The 19,170-nt window shown below is 42.2% G+C and overlaps 1 protein-coding gene across 2 annotated transcripts in view; it reads left to right on the top strand.

Annotated features, from left to right (window-relative positions):
- Window positions 1-19,170, top strand: part of STYK1 (serine/threonine/tyrosine kinase 1) — a 54,375-nt gene that overhangs the window by 10,930 nt on the left and 24,275 nt on the right. Inside the window, exon 1 of one of the 2 annotated variants that reach the window (XM_061417854.1) lies at window positions 8,334-15,391. The exons of the other annotated variant lie outside the window; for it this stretch is intronic. The gene's annotated coding sequence lies outside the window, so the exon portion shown is untranslated. Of the gene's footprint in view, window positions 1-8,333; window positions 15,392-19,170 lie in introns of those variants that run through there. 2 annotated transcript variants of the gene reach the window in all.

Here is a 19,170-nt window from a genome sequence, read left to right on the forward strand (position 1 = left end):
CAAACTACCCTGAGTTTATGTCCTTAGGATCCGCTTCTCCAAAGTCGCTTTTAAGTTGGATGGGGTCGGCTTAGCCCAGACAGAGCAAGTGTCCACTGCCCCTTGCTTAAGTGCTGTGTGATGCCCCACCAGCCAGAGCCCAAAGTCAGTGCTGCCTCAGACTAGTTAAAGGCTACAGCAGCGGGGAAGGGCTTGTTTATCTGAGTAGAAGTGACAGGCTAGGCTTGTGGTTCAAGGAAGGGGGCGGGGAGCTAAGGGAATGCTGAAAATCTGTCTTGACTGCCTTGCTTTCCATCAGATTTATAAGCAAACACCACAGATCCAACTAGTCTGGTTTGAAGCTGCTCTGCTACCTCCGTGGTCTTTCCCCATGGGTCCCAATTCCTGACCCCTTTAGTGTTCTTTGGGGCTCACCTCTTAGTATGAATCAAAATGAGTTTTGGTGGAGGAATAAATAAGCAGAATATTCACTGGAACATTCTTAAAGCCCTGCAGTGCCAGCAATGAAAATACAACTGGAATGTAAAGTCTCTTCAACCTCAGAAATGTATGCGGTAGATTTTCTGAGGTTAATTCAGACACATATACAACCCAAAGGCATGACAGGCAGAAGAAACTATGAAACTGTAGGCACATGGTGAATTCTAACAACTATGCTCATCTTCCTTATCCTCATCCGTACAAAACTGGATAAAAAGAGAACCAATACCCAGTCAGCCTTTTGAAGGGTGGAAAATTATAATGAAAGAGGACCAGATGGACATTCAAGGCACACAAGGCTAGTCTTAGCTCAAGTGCTAATTAGTTATTGGAAAAAACCTGAACCCTGCGCCTGTTTCCTCATCAGCTAGTTACGGAGGCTGCTGCTGCTGCTGCTAAGTCGCTTCAGTCGTGTCCAACTCTGTGCGACCCCATAGACAGCCTCCCACAAGGCTCCTCTGTCCCTGGGATTCTCCAGGCAAGAACACTGGAGTGGGTGTTACGGAGGCTAGGTTTGCTTAATTGCTTTCAAAAGGCTCTTCTGATTGTACATGTTTAGAATTCATTTGTGGAATTCATGTTGCATCTCATAAGAATAAGAAATGGAATAAGAAATGGAATGCAGGGTTGCTCTTTTTAGAGTTTCTTTAGCAGGGGGGTGTGTCTGAAGTGGCCCAGGAGACACAGTGCTGGTTTCTTCAATTACAGTGTGGAAACAGAATGATTTTTTGACACTGAGAATTTAACTTGGCATGTTTGCATCCCTTCTTTTATTTTTATTAATTAATTTTTATTGCAGTAGAATTGCTTCACAGTTTTGTGTTAGCTTCTACTGCATAGCAAGATGAATCAGCCGTACATAAACCTATATTCCTTCTTGAGGCCCAAATAGTTCCCTTATCACTAAATGACCTCAAAGTCTCACCCTGTTTTTCTTGTCCTCACCCATGTTCATTAAGAGTAATAATGGATTCATGATCAGAAAGTCCCACATCCGATCAGATCTCGGATTTATTTTCTGACCCTAGATGAGTCACCTTTGTACTTAGACCTTATTTTCCACATGCACTATGAAGTTGTTAAAATGGTCATGGGTTGTCCTGAAGTGGCTTTCTTTCCTAAGACTGAAGATAACTTTGAAGAACACTCCAAGTTTTCAGGATTGGAAAAAAATGCAGATAAATGAAATGTGATTTTATCATTATCTGTAAAGCACCTCCTCTTCACCACCACTACCTTGATCTTTCTAGATCTCATCTTGGGCTGCTATTTTTTTCTTTTTTTAAAAAAAATATTTTTAATTGGAGGATCATTGCTTTACAATGTTTTGTTGGTTTCTGCCATACAACAGCATGAATCAGCCATAAGTATACATATATCCTCTCATTCTTGAACCCCCTCCCATCCATCCCTTTGAGTTACTATCAAAATTGTTTTTAATTGACTGACTTAACATGGGCTGGGAAATAGAGGCAAGCTGATTTAAAGGTATGAGCTTAGATTATCTACAAACAGAAGAGCAGTAAAGCTTTGATACTATCAGCAGGCCACGGGTTGTGGGTTTATATAAATTCAGATAGTGTGTGAGATAAATCCTTCAGACAAAGTTCACTGAACCCTGGGAGAGGACTCTGAGTTGTATGGTTTCACAGTGATATTAGGTGCTGCACCTTTTGATTTTTATTTCAACATTAACTAAATAAATTTTGGCTGTCTGGGGAGCGGTGATTTCTGTAGGTAAGGTATATAAAAACTTGCAGGATCTTAGTTCCCTGACCAGGGATTGAACCTCAGCCCTTGGCAGTGAAAGCACTGAGTCCTAGCCACTGAACCTCCAGGGAAGTCCCCAGAATTAATTATTTTAAAACGTACTACAAAGCTGCAGTGATTAAGGCCATGCACTATAGGCATAAGGAGAATCTGGACTTCAGACCCTGGGATCCCTGTTTTCAGGCCTCCAGCCTCAGGTTGAATTATAGTCCCAGATTTCCTGACCTTCCAACTTGCAGATGGCAGACTGTGGGGCTTCTCAGCCTCCATAGCCTTGCAAGCCAATTCCTATAATAAATTTCCATATATATATATATATATATATATATATATATATATATCCTATTATATATAGGATAAATTTCCATATATATATATATATATATATATATATCTCCTATTGGTTGTTTCTCCGGAGAACCCTCATTAATACAATGGATGAAACTTGGAAACTTGCTAAAGCCAAACACAGAAGGTCACAGATTATATGATTCAATTTATATAAGATATCCAAAATAGGCAAATCCATAAAGATGAGAGATAGATTAGTGATTGCTCAGGAGCTTGTGGTGGGGAGGTGGGCACTGGGAAGTGGCTGCTCTTGGTACAGGTTTTTATCTATTTATTTATTTATTTTTGGCTGCACTGGGTCTTCATTGCTACACGGGCTTTTCTCTAGTTGTGGCAATCGGGGGGCTACTCTTCATTGCAGTGCACGGGCTTCTAACTGCAGTGACTTCTCTTGTGGAGCATCGGCTCTAGGGTGCTCCAGCTTCAGTAGTTAGAGTGCGTAGGCTCAGTAGTTGCGGCTCCCAGGCTCTACAGCACAGGCTCAATAGTTGTAGTGTGTGGGCTTAGTTGTTCCTCGGCACGTGGGATCTTCCTGGAACAGGAATCAAACTGGTGTCTCCTGCATTGGCAGGCAGATTCTTTACCACTGTGCCACCAGGGAGGCCTCTAGGACAGGGTTTTTTTTTAAAGGATGTGATGAAAATAGTCTAAAACTAGATAGCAGTGATGGTTGTACAACTTTGTGAATATACAAAAAAACCACTAAATTGTACACATTAAAAGGGTGCATTTTATGCTTTCTAAACTTTATTTCCCAAAAAACCCACAAAAGCAATATTAAAGGCAATTTTAATTTTTTTAAAAATTATTTTTGAGAATCTGTTAGGGGAGCAGTGTACCGTGTAATGTAAAAGCCCTGATTCTAAAACCACACAACCTGGGCTGAAGTTCCAAATCCCTGCTTACTAGCTGTGTGATCTAGAGCAAGTTACTGAACTTCTCTGTGACACAGTTCCTTCATCTATATGTAGAGTGTTTAGAACAGTGCCTGACAGGTGGTGAGCAATGTATAAGTGTTTGTCGTTTTAACTATATGCCATAAAACGTACCAGGCAGTGGTGGGAAGCAGAAACCAGTGTCAAGAAAGCTGTGCTGATTTGTATCAGTTAAGGGTGGAGTCCAAAGTGGATTGCTTCACTTGGTTTATTGTCTGAACTCCGCTCTATGCTCACTCAGGGAAAGAGCCTGGGCTTATCCGGAAAGGAGGGAGATAATGTGGAATGCCTAAACTGAATCCTCTTACCTGGGTTCTGGAAAAAGGTCCAAAAATACATTGTGTGCTCAGTCATGTCTGACTCTTTGCTACCCCATGGACTGTAGCCCGCTACAAAATTCCTCTGTCTGTGGAATTTTCCAAGCAAGACTACTGGAGTGGGTTGCCATTTCCTCCTCCAGGGGATCTTCCTGACCCAGGGATCGAACCCAGGTCTCCCACATTGCAGGCAGATTCTTTACCACAGTGCCGCCTGGGAAGCTCAAATGGAGGAAACCAGAGCAAGGGATGGTGAACAGTACTTAATGTATTTTTGTTGTTCAGTTAAATAAATGTTAGGCAAAAATTCTGAGGGTTTTCCTCTTGAGCGTAGACACAAACCTCATGATTTTTGTTCTCTTGTCCTGTCTTTGTTTTAATCTTTTTTGCTCTTTTTAAAAATATTTATTTTTATATATTTATTTGCCTGCATCAGGTTATAGTCGAGGCATGCAGGATTTTTAGTTGTGGCATGTGGGCTCAAACCTGGGCCCCCTACATTCGGAGCTTGGAGTCTTAGCCACTGGACCACCAGGGAAGTCCCATCTTTTGCTCTTTCATTTCAAAAATCAAGATTAAGCAAAATAAGATCAAGTAAAGTTCATGTCACTGCCACATTTTTATTCCCAGGATGCATCAACAACCCAGGAGGGTAGCAGGTGTTTCAAGAAATATTTGCATCACTTTGCTTTAAACTGCTTTCTGCATCTTTGTGAAGGTACACTTAAATTTCTTGATTTTCCTGTGGATCTCAATTTACTTACAGCAAATAGAGATTCTAATAGAAGGACTGGTTTACATAGCCATTTTGAGGGAAAGATGCATGAGTACCTGCTTGGTTGTGTCCAACTCTGCGACTACAAGGACTGTAGCCCACCAGGCCCTTCTGTCCATGGACTCCTCCAGGCAAAATACTGGAAGGAGCTTCCTATGCCAGGGGATCTTCCTGACCTAGGGATCAAACCATGGTCTCTTACGGTCCCTGCATTGCCCCAGGCAGAATTTTCACCACCATGCCATCTGAGAAGCCCCAGTGATATATGAAAGGAGAAAAAGTATGACTAGTAAATGATGGGGCAGTGAGCAGAGTTGTCTTGAAGTTCTCTGAAATATATAGACAGGGCTTAACAGATTCCCAGTTCTTACTATAGAAAAGCTTTACCTGTGGGAAGCCAGGATTCTTCAAAAGAGATGGCAGTGGGCATGTGTGTATGTGTGTATATATGTGTATGTGTATGTATGCATGTGTACATGTGTGTATATATGAGTTTGTATATGTATGTGTGTGTATATATGTGTATGTATGTGTATATGTCTGTGCATGTGTGTATATGTATATGTGTGTGTGTGTGTTTGGAGCAGAATAATTCTACCTTGGGTTTCTGAAATCCTTTTATTCTAAAACTTTAAAAGTCCTTTCACATGTTTTATCTCATTTATCAGAATGTCTCTGATTAGATACTACAAGGATAATGATAATCCATGATGTTATAGATTAGGAATTAAAACACAGGGAAGTGATAAAATTTGGTCAAAGAGAGAGAGACAGCAAGAGAGAGAGAGAGGATAATAAACATAGCAGCCAATCTAGAACTTTATTATTAAATTAGAGCCTGGTGGATTTCCTCTGTATTAAATAAGAAAGGTTTTTGATTATTATTATTAAATAATCAATGCAAAGAAACAGAGGAAAACAACAAAATGGGAAAGACTAGAGATCTCTTCAAGAAAATTAGAGATACCAAGGGAATATTTCATGCAAAGATGGGCTCGATAAAGGACAGAAATGGTATGGACCTAACAGAAGCAGAAGATATTAAGAAGAGGTGGCAAGAATACACAGAAGAACTGTACAAAAAAGATCTCCATGACCAAGATAATCACGATGGTGTGATCACTCATCTAGAGCCAGACATCCTGGAATTTGAAGTCAAGTGGGCCTTAGAAAGCATCACTACGAACAAAGCTAATGGAGGTGATGGAATTCCAGTTGAGCTATTTCAAATCCTGAAAGATGATGCTGTGAAAGTGCTGCACTCAATATGCCAGCAAATTTGGAAAACTCAGCAGTGGCCACAGGAAAAAGTCAGTTTTCATTCCAATCCCAAAGAAAGGCAATGCTGAAGAATGCTCAAACTACCACACAATTGCACTCATCTCACAAGCTAGTAAAGTAATGCTCAAAATTCTCCAAGCCAGCTTCAGCAGTACATGAACCATGAACTTCCAGATGTTCAAGCTGGTTTTAGAAAAGGCAGAGGAACCAGAGATCAAATTGCCAACATCCGCTGGATAATGGAAAAATCAAGAAAGTTCCAGAAAAACATCTATTTCTGCTTTATTGACTATTCCAAAGCCTTTCACTGTGTGGCTCACAATAAACTGTGAAAATTCTTCAAGAGATGGGAATACCAGACCACCTGACCTGCCTCCTGAGAAACCTATATGCAGGTCAGGAAGCAAGAGTTAGAACTGGACATGGAACAACAGACTGGTTCCAAATAGGAAAAGGAGTACGTCAAGGCTGTATATTGTCACCCTGTTTATTTAACTTCTATGCAGAGTACATCATGAGAAATGCTGAACTGGAAGAAACACAAGCTGGAATCAAGATTGCCGGGAGAAATATCAAAAACCTCAGATATGCAGATGACACCACCCTTATGGCAGAAAGTGAAGAGGAACTCAAAAGCCTCTTGATGAAAGTGAAAGAGGAGAATGAAAAAGTTGGCTTAAAGCTCAACATTCAGAAAAGGAAGATCATGGCATCTTGTCCCATCACTTCATGGGAAATAGATGGGGAAACAGTGTCAGACTTTATTTTTTGGGGCTCCAAAATCACTGCAGATGGTGACTGCAGCCATGAAATTAAAAGATGCTTACTCCTTGGAAGGAAAGTTATGACCAACCTAGATAGCATATTCAAAAGCAGAGGCATTACTTTGCCAAACAAGGTCCCTCTAGTCAAGGCTATGGTTTTTCCAGTGGTCATGTATGGATGTGAGAGTTGTACTGTGAAGAAAGCTGAGTGCTGAAGAATTGATGCTTTTGAACTGTGATGTTGGAGAAGACTCTTGAGAGTCTCTTGTACTGCAAGGAGATCCAATCAGTCCATTCTAAAAGAGATCAGTCCTGGGAAGCCTCAGATCAGATCAGTCGCTCAGTCGTGTCTGACTCTTTGCGACCCCATGAATCGCAGCATGCCAGGCCTCCCTGTCCATCACCAACTCCCAGAGTTCACTCAGACTCACGTCCATCAAGTCAGTGATGCCATCCAGCCATTTCGTCCTCTGTCGTCCCCTTCTCCTGCCCCCAATCCCTCCCAGCATCAGAGTCTTTTCCAATGAGTCAACTCTTCACATGAGGTGGCCAAAGTACTGGAGTTTCAGCTTCAGCATCATTCCTTCCAAAGAAATCCCGGGGCTGATCTCCTTCAGAATGGACTGGTTGGATCTCCTTGCAGTCCAAGGGAATCTCAAGAGTCTTCTCCAACACCACAGTTCAAAAGCATCAATTCTTTGGCGCTCAGCCTTCTTCACAGTCCAACTCTCATATCCATACATGACCACAGGAAAAACCATAGCCTTGACTAGACGAACCTTTGTTGGCAAAGTAATCTCTCTGCTTTTGAACATGCTATCTAGGTTGGTCATAACTTGCCTTCCAAGGAGTAAGCATCTTTTAATTTCATGGCTGCAGTCACCATCTGCAGTGATTTTGGAGCCCCAAAAAATAAAGTCTGACACTGTTTCCACTGTTTCCCCATCTATTTCCCATGAAGTGGTGGGACAAGATGCCATGATCTTCGTTTTCTGAATGTTAAGCTTTAAGCCAACTTTTTCACTCTCCACTTTCACTTTCATCAAGAGGCTTTTTAGTTCCTCTTCACTTTCTGCCATAAGGGTGGTGTCATCTGCATATCTGAGGTTATTGATATTTCTCCCGGCAATCTTGATTCCAGTTTGTGTTTCTTCCAGTCCAGCGTTTCTCATGATGTACTTTGCATATAAGTTAAATAAACAGGATGACAATATACAGCCTTGACGAACTCCTTTTCCTATTTGGAACCAGTCTGTTGTTCCATGTCCAGTTCTAACTGTTGCTTCCTGACCTGCATACAAATTTCTCAAGAGGCAGATCAGGGAGGCCTGGTGTGCTGCAATTCAATGGGTTGCAAAGAGTCAGACATGACTGAGGGACTGAACTGAACTGAAATAAGAAAGGAAGGTGATGAGGGTTTAAGGCAAAGTTCCTGAAATTGGCTCCATGTTGGAATTAACTTTTGGAGCTTTAACAGATCCCAGGACTCGGCTCCCATTTCCAAGACTATTTCTTGATAATGACTTAATTGATGCATCATCTTGGGCTTTGAAACTTTTACAAAGTTTCTTTGACCTCACTGGTTTTATTTATATTTATTATTTTAAATTATTATTATTTTATTTATTTATTTATTTTTACTTTACAATATTGTATTGGTTTTGCCATACATCAACATGCATCCGCCACAGGTGTACATGTGTTCCCCATCCTGAACCCCCATCCCACCTCCCTCCCCATACCATCCCTCTGGTTCATCCCAGCACACCAGCCCCAAGGTTCCTGTATCCTGCATTGAACCTGGACTGGTGATTCATTTCTTATATGATATTATACATGTTTTAATGCCATTCTCCCAAATCATACCCCACCCCAACTCTCCCACAGAGTCCAAAAGACTGTTCTATACATCTGTGTCTCTTTTGCTGTCTCACATACAGGGTTATCGTTACCATCTTTCTAAATTCCATATATATGCGTTGCTGCTGCTACTGCTGCTGAGTCACTTCAGTCGTGTCCAACTCTGTGCGACCCCATAGACGGCAGCCCACCAGGCTCCCCTGCCCCTGGGATTCTCCAGGCAAGAACACTGGAGTGGGTTGCCATTTCCTTCTCCAATGCATGAAAGTGAAAGTGAAAGTGAAGTCGCTCAGTCATGCCTGACTCTTAGCGACCCCATGGACTGCAGCCTACCAGGTTACTCCATCCATGGGATTTTCCAGGCAAGAGTACTGGAATGGGGTGCCATTGCCTTCTCCTAATATATGTGTTAGTATGCTGTATTGGCATTTTTCTTTCTGGCTTACTTCACTCTGTATAATAGGCTCCAGTTTCATCCACCTCATTAGAACTGATTCAAATGTATTCTTTTAATGGCTGAGTAATACTCCATTGTGTATTTGTACTACAGCTTTCTTATCCATTAATCTGCTGATGGAGACCTCACTGGTTTTAAATTTGGGGGGTTAGAGTGTAGAAAAGGAAATCTGAAATCTGTTTTATTTACTTTTATTCTGAGTATATGGTATATAAACTTAAAACCATGAAGTAATTTATAAAAGAGAGCAGGAGAGTTGAAAATTTAACATTTATAAAAACCAGGTACTTCTCAGAAGGAAGGTGAGAAAATTATAGTAGAAGCCTAGGTAATATTTACTGTAAGGATATTTTTAATTTATTTGGCTGTGTCAGGTCTCTGGTGCAGCATGTGAACTCTTAGCTGTGGCATGTGGATCTAGTTCCTCAATAGAGACTGAACCCAGACACCCTGCATTGGAAGTGCAGAGTCTCAGCCACTGGACCACCAGGGAAGTCCCTTCTGCAAACCAGGGAAGCCCATATTAAATTTAAATTTCAGGAAGCAATTTTCTTATTCCCTTGATCCATAGACATTTAAGTATTCTAATTGTGGTATTATGTCATTATAGTAATACTGCCTATGATGAAAATCTTATCCAAAAGGAGAAATCATTTGTAGATATCATAATTTGAAGAATAATAGTAGTAATTATTATGGGAGTATTTTATTTCTATAATTATTATAGGCGTAATTAGTAATAACTATTATTTGTTATGTGCTAGGTATTGTTCTAAGTATCATTTAATTCTTACAGTGACTAGTGGAGATAGATAATACTATAAACTCAGTTTAACAGATGAAAAAAATGAGATTGCTCAAGAGAACACAGCTCATTAATGGCAGAAACGGGTATATTGGAGTTCTCCTGGTGGCTCAACAGTGAAGAATACTCCTGCCGATGCAGGAGACGCAGGTTCGATCCCTGGGTTGGGAAGATCCCCTGGAGTATGGACTGGCAACCCATTCCAGTATTCCTGCCTGAGAAATCCCACAGACAGAGGAGTCTGGTGGGCTACAGTTCATGGAGTTGCAGAGTCAGACATGACTGAGCAATTAACGAACAACAATATGGGTATATTGGGTTTCAAAATTCATTGGGCTATACTTCTGAGACTTGTCATAAAAATACTGAAAGGTAGCCAAAGCCTAGGGGTACGCCTTTTGGGTCTTTATTGTGGACGATATAAATGACTTCAAGCAAAGACACATCTGTAAACAAAGCACCTTTCTCATGCATGTAAGTTCAGAGCGGGAAGCACAGCTGAGGTGGGGCCACTGTGGGGCTGCACTGAGGCTATATTAAGATAACAAGCCAGTAGAGTTGTTCACTGCTGTTTAATAAAATACACACCTACGGACTTTCATCATCCACACCCACATTCATGAACACACACAGTGGTTCTGCATTTTTTGCTCACTGAATTTATTTTCCAACTATCCTCCATTATCCTGCCAAGAAAGGTCTGTCTAGTCAAAACTATGTTTTTTCCAGTAGTCATGTATGGATGTGAGAGTTGGACTATAAAGAAAACTGAGCGCTGAAGAATTGATGCTTTTGAACTGTGATGTTGAACAAGACTCTTGAGAGTCCCTTGGACTGCAAGGAGATCCAAACAGTCCATCCTAAAGAAAATCAATCCTGAATGTTCATTGGAAGGACTGATGCTGAAGCTGAAACTCCAATAATTTGGCCACCTGATGTGAAAAATTGACTCATTGGAAGACACCAATGCTGGGACAGATTGAAGGCAGGAGGAGAAGGGGATGACAGAGGAAGAGATGGTTGGATGGCATCACTGACTCAATGGAGATGAGTTTGAGTAAACTCCGGAAGTTGGTGATGGACCGGGAGGCCTGGTGTGCTGTGGACCATGGGGTTGCAAAAAGTCGGACACGACTAAGCTAAATGTAGGAGACCTGAGTTTGATTCCTCGGTTGGGAAGATCCCTGGTTTGGGAAGATCCCCTGGAGAAGGAAAGAGCAATACTAAGGAAGTCATTTGGCACTTTCATTATATGGTGCCTGTGTTAGAGGAAATGGAATATATCCACATTTATGCCACTGCTTTGAAGGAAAGCCACACTGTCTTGAGATCATCCTGATGGGGCAGTAGAAATTAGAGTTAGAGACTGTCAGGTAGAATGTGTTATTTAGGAACGCTGAGTTGAAACCTTTGGTCTGAAAAGTAATTATGTCTACATAATTATATAAAAGTAATTATGTATCCAAAAGTAATTATGTATACAAAGTAAACACACAGAGGAAGGTGTAACTATTACATTACCTTTTTTTTTTTTTTTTTTAACTTTAGAAGCTTTATTACTTGCCTTTTTAGCATCAGGTTTTTTTTTTTTTTTTTTAAATTTTAATTGGAGGAGAATTACTTTACAGTATTGTGGTGGTTTTTGCCATAATATTTACTGGAGTATAGTTGCTTTACAATGTGTTATTTTCTGCTGCACAGCCAAGTGAATCAGCTAGAGGTATACATATATCCCCCCTTTTTTTGGATTGTCTTCCCATTTAGGTCACCACAGAGCACTGAGTAGAATTCCCTGTGCTGTACAATAAGTTAATGTTAGTTGTATATTTTATACATAATGGTTTATAGAAGTCAGTCTCAATTTCCCAATTTCATCCCAGCCCTTCCCCCCGACCCCAACCCGGTGTCTGTTTGTTCTCTATGTCCATGTCTCTATTTCTGCTTTGCAGATATGTTCATCTGTACTATTTTTCTAGATTCCACATATATGCTTTAATAAACAATGCATTTTTCTCTTTCTGACTTGGCTTTGTGTGACGGTCTCTAGGTCCATATTAGTCTCTTCAAATGGCACAGTTTGTTCCTTTGAAGAACATTTTCACATTCTCATTAATTCTCACTAGAATCCTCTGAGGTAAGTGCTCATGATAATCTCAGATTAAAGATTAGAAAACCAAGACGTTAGAAGATTGAGATAAATCTATCCTGCGTCCCTGACCTTGGTCCCTGTGTTCCTTCTACTTGCCACAGTTGGATGGAGACGATATATTAACTTTGTTTCCAAAAGTTCCAACTTAGCTTTCTCCCAGGTAGAAAACATAATGCCATCAGCAAGCAATTCGGACTGTGGCCCACTAGGTTCCTCAACCTATGGGATTTCTTAGGCAAGAATACTGGAGTGGGTTGCCATTCCTGTCTCCAGGGGATCTTCCTGACCCAGGGATGGAACTCAAGTCTCCTGCATTAGCAGATGGATTCTTTACCATGGAGCCACCCGGGGAAGCTCTTCTGATTACCCCATAGGAAATTACAGGCAGAGGTAGTGACAGGAATGAAAACTGGTGGGGCTACCATGATGTGGGTCACAAGATGCAGTTGCAAGCGAGACTTCAGAATTAGAGAGTTGAGGGGGAGAGACTAGGTATGTGGACTTAGCTGGCCTGCCCCTTTTCTGGTGTCATTCACTTCCTCCTGCTGTCTGTAATTCTTTACTTCCCACAGGAGAGAAGCAGGTGTCCTGGCCCCAAAATTAGGATGAGAAGGAATGACAAGGTCAGGTGATATGCTCAGTGAATCACCTACCAACACAGAACTAGAAATTGAAACCTCTGCCTCTGTAATCATTGCACCAGGGTCAGTGCTGACGCTCCCCATCCAAGCATCTCATCCTCTGTCATTCCCTTCTCCTGCCACCTTCAATCTTTCCCAGCATCAGGGTCTTTTCCAATGAGTCAGTTCTTTGCATCAGGTGGCCGAAGTATTGGAGTTTCAGCTTCAGCATCAGTCCTTCCAATGAATATTCAGGACTGATTTCCTTTAGGATAGACTGGTTGGATTTCCTTGCACAATGAGACAGTGATGTTTTCCCACAGGTGCCTATTTCATCTTGCCAGGCCTTTATTATTGTTTCCCTGAAATTCCCTTCTATATCTAGAGTCCTTAGGAGGACACACCCTGTGTGACACAGCATTTAGGTTACAACGCAGCTGAGCTGACTCCCTGATTGTGCCTGCCTGGGTCTGGGACTCATTTATTAGAGAATGAGAAACTGTACGTGTGTGTGTGTGTGTGTGTGTTCCTGCAATCTTTTGCAGACTGCATTTTTTTCTGCCTTTTTCTCTGCAGAGGGCTGTGGGCTAGAAAGACAGGACAACAAAACAGATCTCCTTGCTTAGGAGGGGGAAACTGCCAAAAGATGTTTAAAGTTCCATGTGAACTAAAAAAAAAGATACACAACTTGAGAGCTTTGAGTTAAGTTTTATTGGGGCAAAATGAGGACTGCAGCCTGGGAGGCAGCATCTCAGATAGCTCTGAGAGACTGCTCCAAAGCGGCAGTGGGAGAAAGTAAATATATAAGGTTTTGGTGAAGGGGGAGTTCAATACCATGAAGCACTCATTTTACAAAAGGTTTTTTGTTAGTTGTGAGGATCTGATGTCTCCCTGAAGGAATTTAGTGCTTCTCTAGATATGAGGGCTTCCCTTGTGGCTCAGACGGTAAAGCATCTGCCCACAATGTGGGAGACCTGGGTTCAATCCCTGGGTCGGGAAGTTCCCCTGGAGAAGGAAATGGCAACCCACTCCAGTATTCTTGCCTGGAAAATCCCATGGACGGAAGAGCCCGGTAGGCTACAGTCCATGGGGTCACAAAGAGTTGGACATGACTGAGCGACTTCACTTCACTTCACTTCACTTCTAGATATGAGGAGATACAAGGATTGAGATCATAAAATCTGTTCCTAAAAGCATCCAACTATCTAAAGACCTGTCACACCAGATTCCCTGGAGCACAGAGTGCCTCCCTCCACCCTGAACTCCCTCAGGGGTTGTTGAAGGTCAACACTTAGAGCAGCATGGGCTTCAATCTCCATAGAGGCAGATGGCAAATGCCTTTGTTGTTCAGTCGTTGGCAGTGCTCTTGGTAAGTGCCAATTTGTAGTTGACACCCGGAAGCCCCTTTTTTAAAAGAAAAAACCAAGCAGGGTGAACAGCTAAGTGGGGACTGGTCCTTGGAAATGTAGTGTGACTGATAGCGGTGGAAGCCAGGCGTGTGAAACAAGCCTCCAGCAGCAGGTACGGGCTTCTTTGGTGTGTCCATCAGGTAGGAAAAAGTGAACACAGATGGGTCAGAAGCAGCTCTGTGCTGAGAGCAGATGGTGGTTGTGTGTTCTTGGCTTTTCTTTCTTATCAGTAACCCTTATTCTGTGCTTGGGGTGCAGCATTAAAGAATCTGCCTGCAGTGCAGAAAATGCTGGTTCAACCCCTGGCTTGGGAAGATCCCCTGGAGAAGGCAACTCACTCCAGTGTTCTTGCCTGGGGAATCCCATAGATAGAGGAACCTGGCGGGCTATAGTCCATGGGATCTCAAAGAGCAGGGCATGATTTAGCATCCGAACAACAACAGTAATCCCAGGAAGAGAAAATAGCCAGCATATATTTTAAGATATATTATTTTTGGACTTTTGAGGTTTGCATATAGTAGATGGAGGGTTATGAAATCAGGAATGTCATAAGTAAAATGATAATTATAATAAAAACCTCTTGAATTTATATAACACTTGAAGGGACATAAAATGTGTTCATGTTGGTAATGATATTTTAAATCTGATGCCATTTGATTTCCCTAGGTGTCCCAGGGCTCCCTATCTTGGGTTCCATTTCTTCCCTTATGGAGCGAGGTTTCAGGAGGAGCCAAGATAAAGTTTAGAACTTCTCATCTCTACTGTCTATCACATGTATTTCAGGAATTCCCAAAGAGATGAAAAGTCCTGACTTAAAGGAAGCAAGAAAAGCTGATAACGCTCTTACTGTCAAAAGAATTTGTTTGAATGTGGTCAGGACTTTCAGGCAGCATGACGGAGCCTCTTTTTTTTTTTTTTCTTTTTTTACGGTTCAAAGGGCATTTCAAGCCCCAGGTCTCTAGGAGGAGGGTGAAGATCAGAAGAGTCACAATCCTTCCTATCTGAGAAGAACCGGAGGGTGAATGATGTGCTGGTAACTCCTCTGCTCTCCACCTCATCACCAGGAGATATCACTGGGCAGAGGGGCGGGTTATCTGTGCAGGTCTCTGGGCTTAAAGAGAGCCGCCACTCAGTGAGCTCTTCTGTCCGTTTGTCCTCTCCGGAGCAGGCGTCAGGAGAGTGATGGAGCCTGAGGCTCTCTGATACCTGGCAGGGCGTCTTGAAGTCTTGAATGATTTGTATGCTCTGTCCCCTCGGGGTTCTGGCCCCTTCCTGACTCCTTACCCCAACCCCTCCGGAGCTCACAGTGGAAGTCTGAATTCAGGTCCTTCTTCCTAAAACGGAAGATAGAAATAGGCTTGGGCTCAGATCCAGGAAAATGAACAAACAAAACAAGTGATCCCGGATTCCATCATTTGGTGAGTACTGGAAGCAAATTTGGGCTTCCCTGGTGACTCAGATGGCAAAGAATCTGCCTGCAATGCAAGAGACCTGGGTTTGATCCCTGGGTTGGGAAGATCTCCTAGAGAAGGAAATGGCAACCCACTCCAGTACTCTTGCCTGGGAAATTGCTTGGACCGAGGAAGCAAATTCTGATTTATACTTATTTTCCAAATGCATTCTGAAGACAGACATGCACACATGCTCCTAGGTAACAGGGAAGAACACCGAGGCAGATTCTGCTCACACATTCTTTCCAACTTATGGTGTATTTGTTGAAGTTTAGTTTCAGCATTGTGGTTTCCGTGATTGCTTTGGATTTTGACATAACTCCTTCGTGATACTATGTGTCTTGTCCATTTGAGTTACAAGGACATACATGTCACGAAGCAGGTTAAAGAACACTGGGTTTGTAGTAAAGGGTTGAGGCCTGGGGAATTCCCTGGTGGTCCAGTGGCTAGGACTCTGTACTTTCACTGCTGAGGGTCTGGGAACTAAGATCCTGCGAGCAGGATGGCCAAAAGGAAAACAAAACAAAACAAAAAAACTACATATGAAACCTTTCTTGGAAGTTTACTTACTTGCTGTTTTTGTTTTCAACCCAGGCTAATTCAGAACTTAATCTCTCTGAACCTCAGTTTCCTCCTAGTGTGAAAGTGCCCAGCATGATACATGCACTTTGTACTTCATCAGTATGCTGGCCCTGAAAACAGGAAGGACTGCTCAGTTAAAGTAAGCAGTAAGATAAAGTAACTCTGGAATCCTCTAGATTTGAGCAGTTCTCTTCTGTCTTGATTTCAACTTAATATGGTCACTCTATTTATTAAGTGAATTATTTTTGGCTAGAAAGCTTGGGGTGAGGGTGATGCGGAAGAGACGGGAAGGCTGAACGACTAAACCAGAAGGCAGATGGTCCCCATCTCAGGGTGTCATCTCCATATATTTTATCTTCCTCACTTTGGATCTTTTTGTCTTCTGCCCCTTGCCTTCACAGGTGGCACTATTGGTAAAGAACTCATCTGCCAGTGCAAGAGACAAAAGAGATTGAGTTCTATCTCTGGGTTGGGAAGATCGTCTGGAGGAGGGCAGGGCAACCCGCTCCAGTATTCTTGCCAAGGAAATCCCATGGATAGAGGAGCCGGGTGGGCTATAGTCCATAGGCTCACAAAGAGTCTGATACAACTGAAGTAACTTAGCCTGCACACACATCTTCTGCCCCATAGCCCACAGCTGTTAATAACATCCTTAACTCAGTGCGGTCACTTGTCTATAGGCCACAGGTCATTTGTCTGTATGGAAAGAATGTGTTTGGCAGAACCACTTGTGTTGAAATGTGGGTGGTAAGCTTGAGGGCGAGGCTGGCATAACAGATTTAACCCCTTATGAGGTGGAACCAGGTGTCATACAGTCTGTTAAGGAATTTCTCACAACATGTAGGCAGACAGAGTACAGGAGCATGTGTTGAATTTTTAAAGTTCTATTCGTACATATATTTTGGTAAGAAGAGTTTCTTCTGGACATTCATGAGTGAATTGCTGATTGTATCTGTGACATTACTGTACGAACTGAACAGAAATGTCCCCAGTGAGAGTTGTGTTATTGTTGAAAATAAACTGTCTCTGCATGTAATAAAACAGATATGCATTGCACTTGGATTGTTAAGTATGTATGCGTTGGGAGAATTAATATGAATGTTTAGTTCAATATCACTTGTGATTATTAACTTTTATGGTCTCTAGACTATAGTCTTGCAAACATTTGGGGTGGATTTCATTTCCCATTTTACTCTCACTCTCTTTCTATTTGTATCTCCTTCATAGCTCTATTCTTCCCTTTAGAGGAGGGAAAGTTTTTCCCTTCAAGGGGGGAAATTTTTTTTTTTTTGGCCATTTCACACAGCATATGAGATCTTAGTTCCCAGACCAGGGATCGAATTCGTGTCCTCTGCGTTAGAAGATAGATTTTAAAAAAAAGTAATTAAGGTAATTTATGTATTTTTGACTGTGTTGGGTCTTTGTGCTATGCAGGCTTTTCTCCAGTTGCAGCAAGTAGGGGCTACTCCTTGGTTGTGGTGTGTGGGCTTCTTTCCCACTGTGGTGGCTTCTCTTGTTGCAGAGCACAGGCTTTAGGTGTGCGGGCTCAGTAGTTGTAGCTCCTGGCTGTAGAGGACAGGCTCCATCGTTGTGCGCACAGGCTTAGTGGCTCCGAGGCCTATAGGATCAAACCAGTGTCTCCTGCATTGGCAGGCAGGTGCTTTATCACTGAGCCATGAGGGCAGCTCCCTCCCTACCCTGCTTCCCACCCCCCATGGTGGAAGGTGGATTCTTAACCACTGGACCCCCAGGGAAGTCCCAAACTACACTTTTTAATATGCTAATAGAAGGTCAGAAGTAAATGAAAAGAGAAAAAACAAAGAAGGATAACCACAAATGCAATAATGTTGTTTTGATTAGAGTCCTGCCTGGGAGATTTGACACCATAGGTATGTATAAACTGTAGGCAGGCTATGTACATATTTTCCAATCATCAAATACAGTTATCAGAATTAACAGTTTCACAGCCTCACTGGACCCTTGATTCCTGCATTTAGCAATACATGGCACTGAAGAGAGAGCTTGAAGTCTTCCAGTTCTTTATTCATTGTCTGAATTACTTTGTATAAAAGTGAAGTTAGGGATTTCCCTGGTGGTCCAGTGGCTAAGACTCAGCATTCCAGTGCAGGGGGTCCAGGTTTGATCCCTGGTCAGGGAACTAGATCCCACATGCCACAACCAAAGATCCTGAGTGCCACAACTAAGACCTGGAGCAGCCAAATAAATATTAAAAAATGAAATTAAATGTTTTGTTTAGAAAAGAAATGAGAAACAGTCAAAGAAAACTAGACCAGCTTAACCTACTACAGTATTCGTGCCTGGAGAATTCCATGGACAGTGGAGGGTGGCAGGCTATAGTCCATGGGGTCACAAAGAGTCGGACACGACTGAGCAACTAACACTTTCATTTTCAACGACTGTGGGGAAGGTAAAGTTTTCCCCCATAAACCACTGACCACTGTTGTTCAGACGGGTGCTGTCAACATTTACTAGAGCCCTGGAGCTGGAGTCGTGGATGGGAGGGGAGCCTTTAAAAATAATTTAAGAGGCAATGGCATGAAAGCATAAGGCATATAGGAGTGTTTTATATCCCTAAGGATTTTACAGTCTGATTAAGAGATGAAGCATTAGCCAACATTTTTTCTTTTAACATAGTGAGATATAGTTGAAGGAGACAGAGTTGGTCACAGATTTAGAACATTCTTCTAATAGTCAGGTCAGTTAGAATTGACTCATAGGAAGGGTCATCCCAGGAGGTTTTGGCATCCAGCTATACCTCTTCTTAGCTTGACACAGAATGGGCAAGCGGTCAGGTGATCATTGAATATTGTTTAGTCGCTAAGTCGTGTCTCACTCTTTGTGGCCCCATGGACTGTAGCCCACCAGGCTCCTCTGTCCATGGGATTCTCCAGGCAAGAATACTGGAATGTGTTGCCATTTTTTGCTTCATGGGATCTTCCCAACCCTGGGATCAAACCTGCATCTCTTGCACTGGCAAGCAGATTCTTTACCACTGAACCACCAAGGAATTTATATATTAGTATTCAGAGAGAATGGCGGAGACAAAAATGATGTAGAGAGAAATATTATTGTTACAAGTGAATATAAGAATTTTATGATCTGAATGCTTTGGTAGGCTCTATGTGGTAAGGTTTCCTGTAGGC

This window comes from Bos javanicus, chromosome 5 (assembly GCF_032452875.1).
Source record: "Bos javanicus breed banteng chromosome 5, ARS-OSU_banteng_1.0, whole genome shotgun sequence".
In the NCBI taxonomy this organism is placed as follows: domain Eukaryota; kingdom Metazoa; phylum Chordata; class Mammalia; order Artiodactyla; family Bovidae; genus Bos; species Bos javanicus.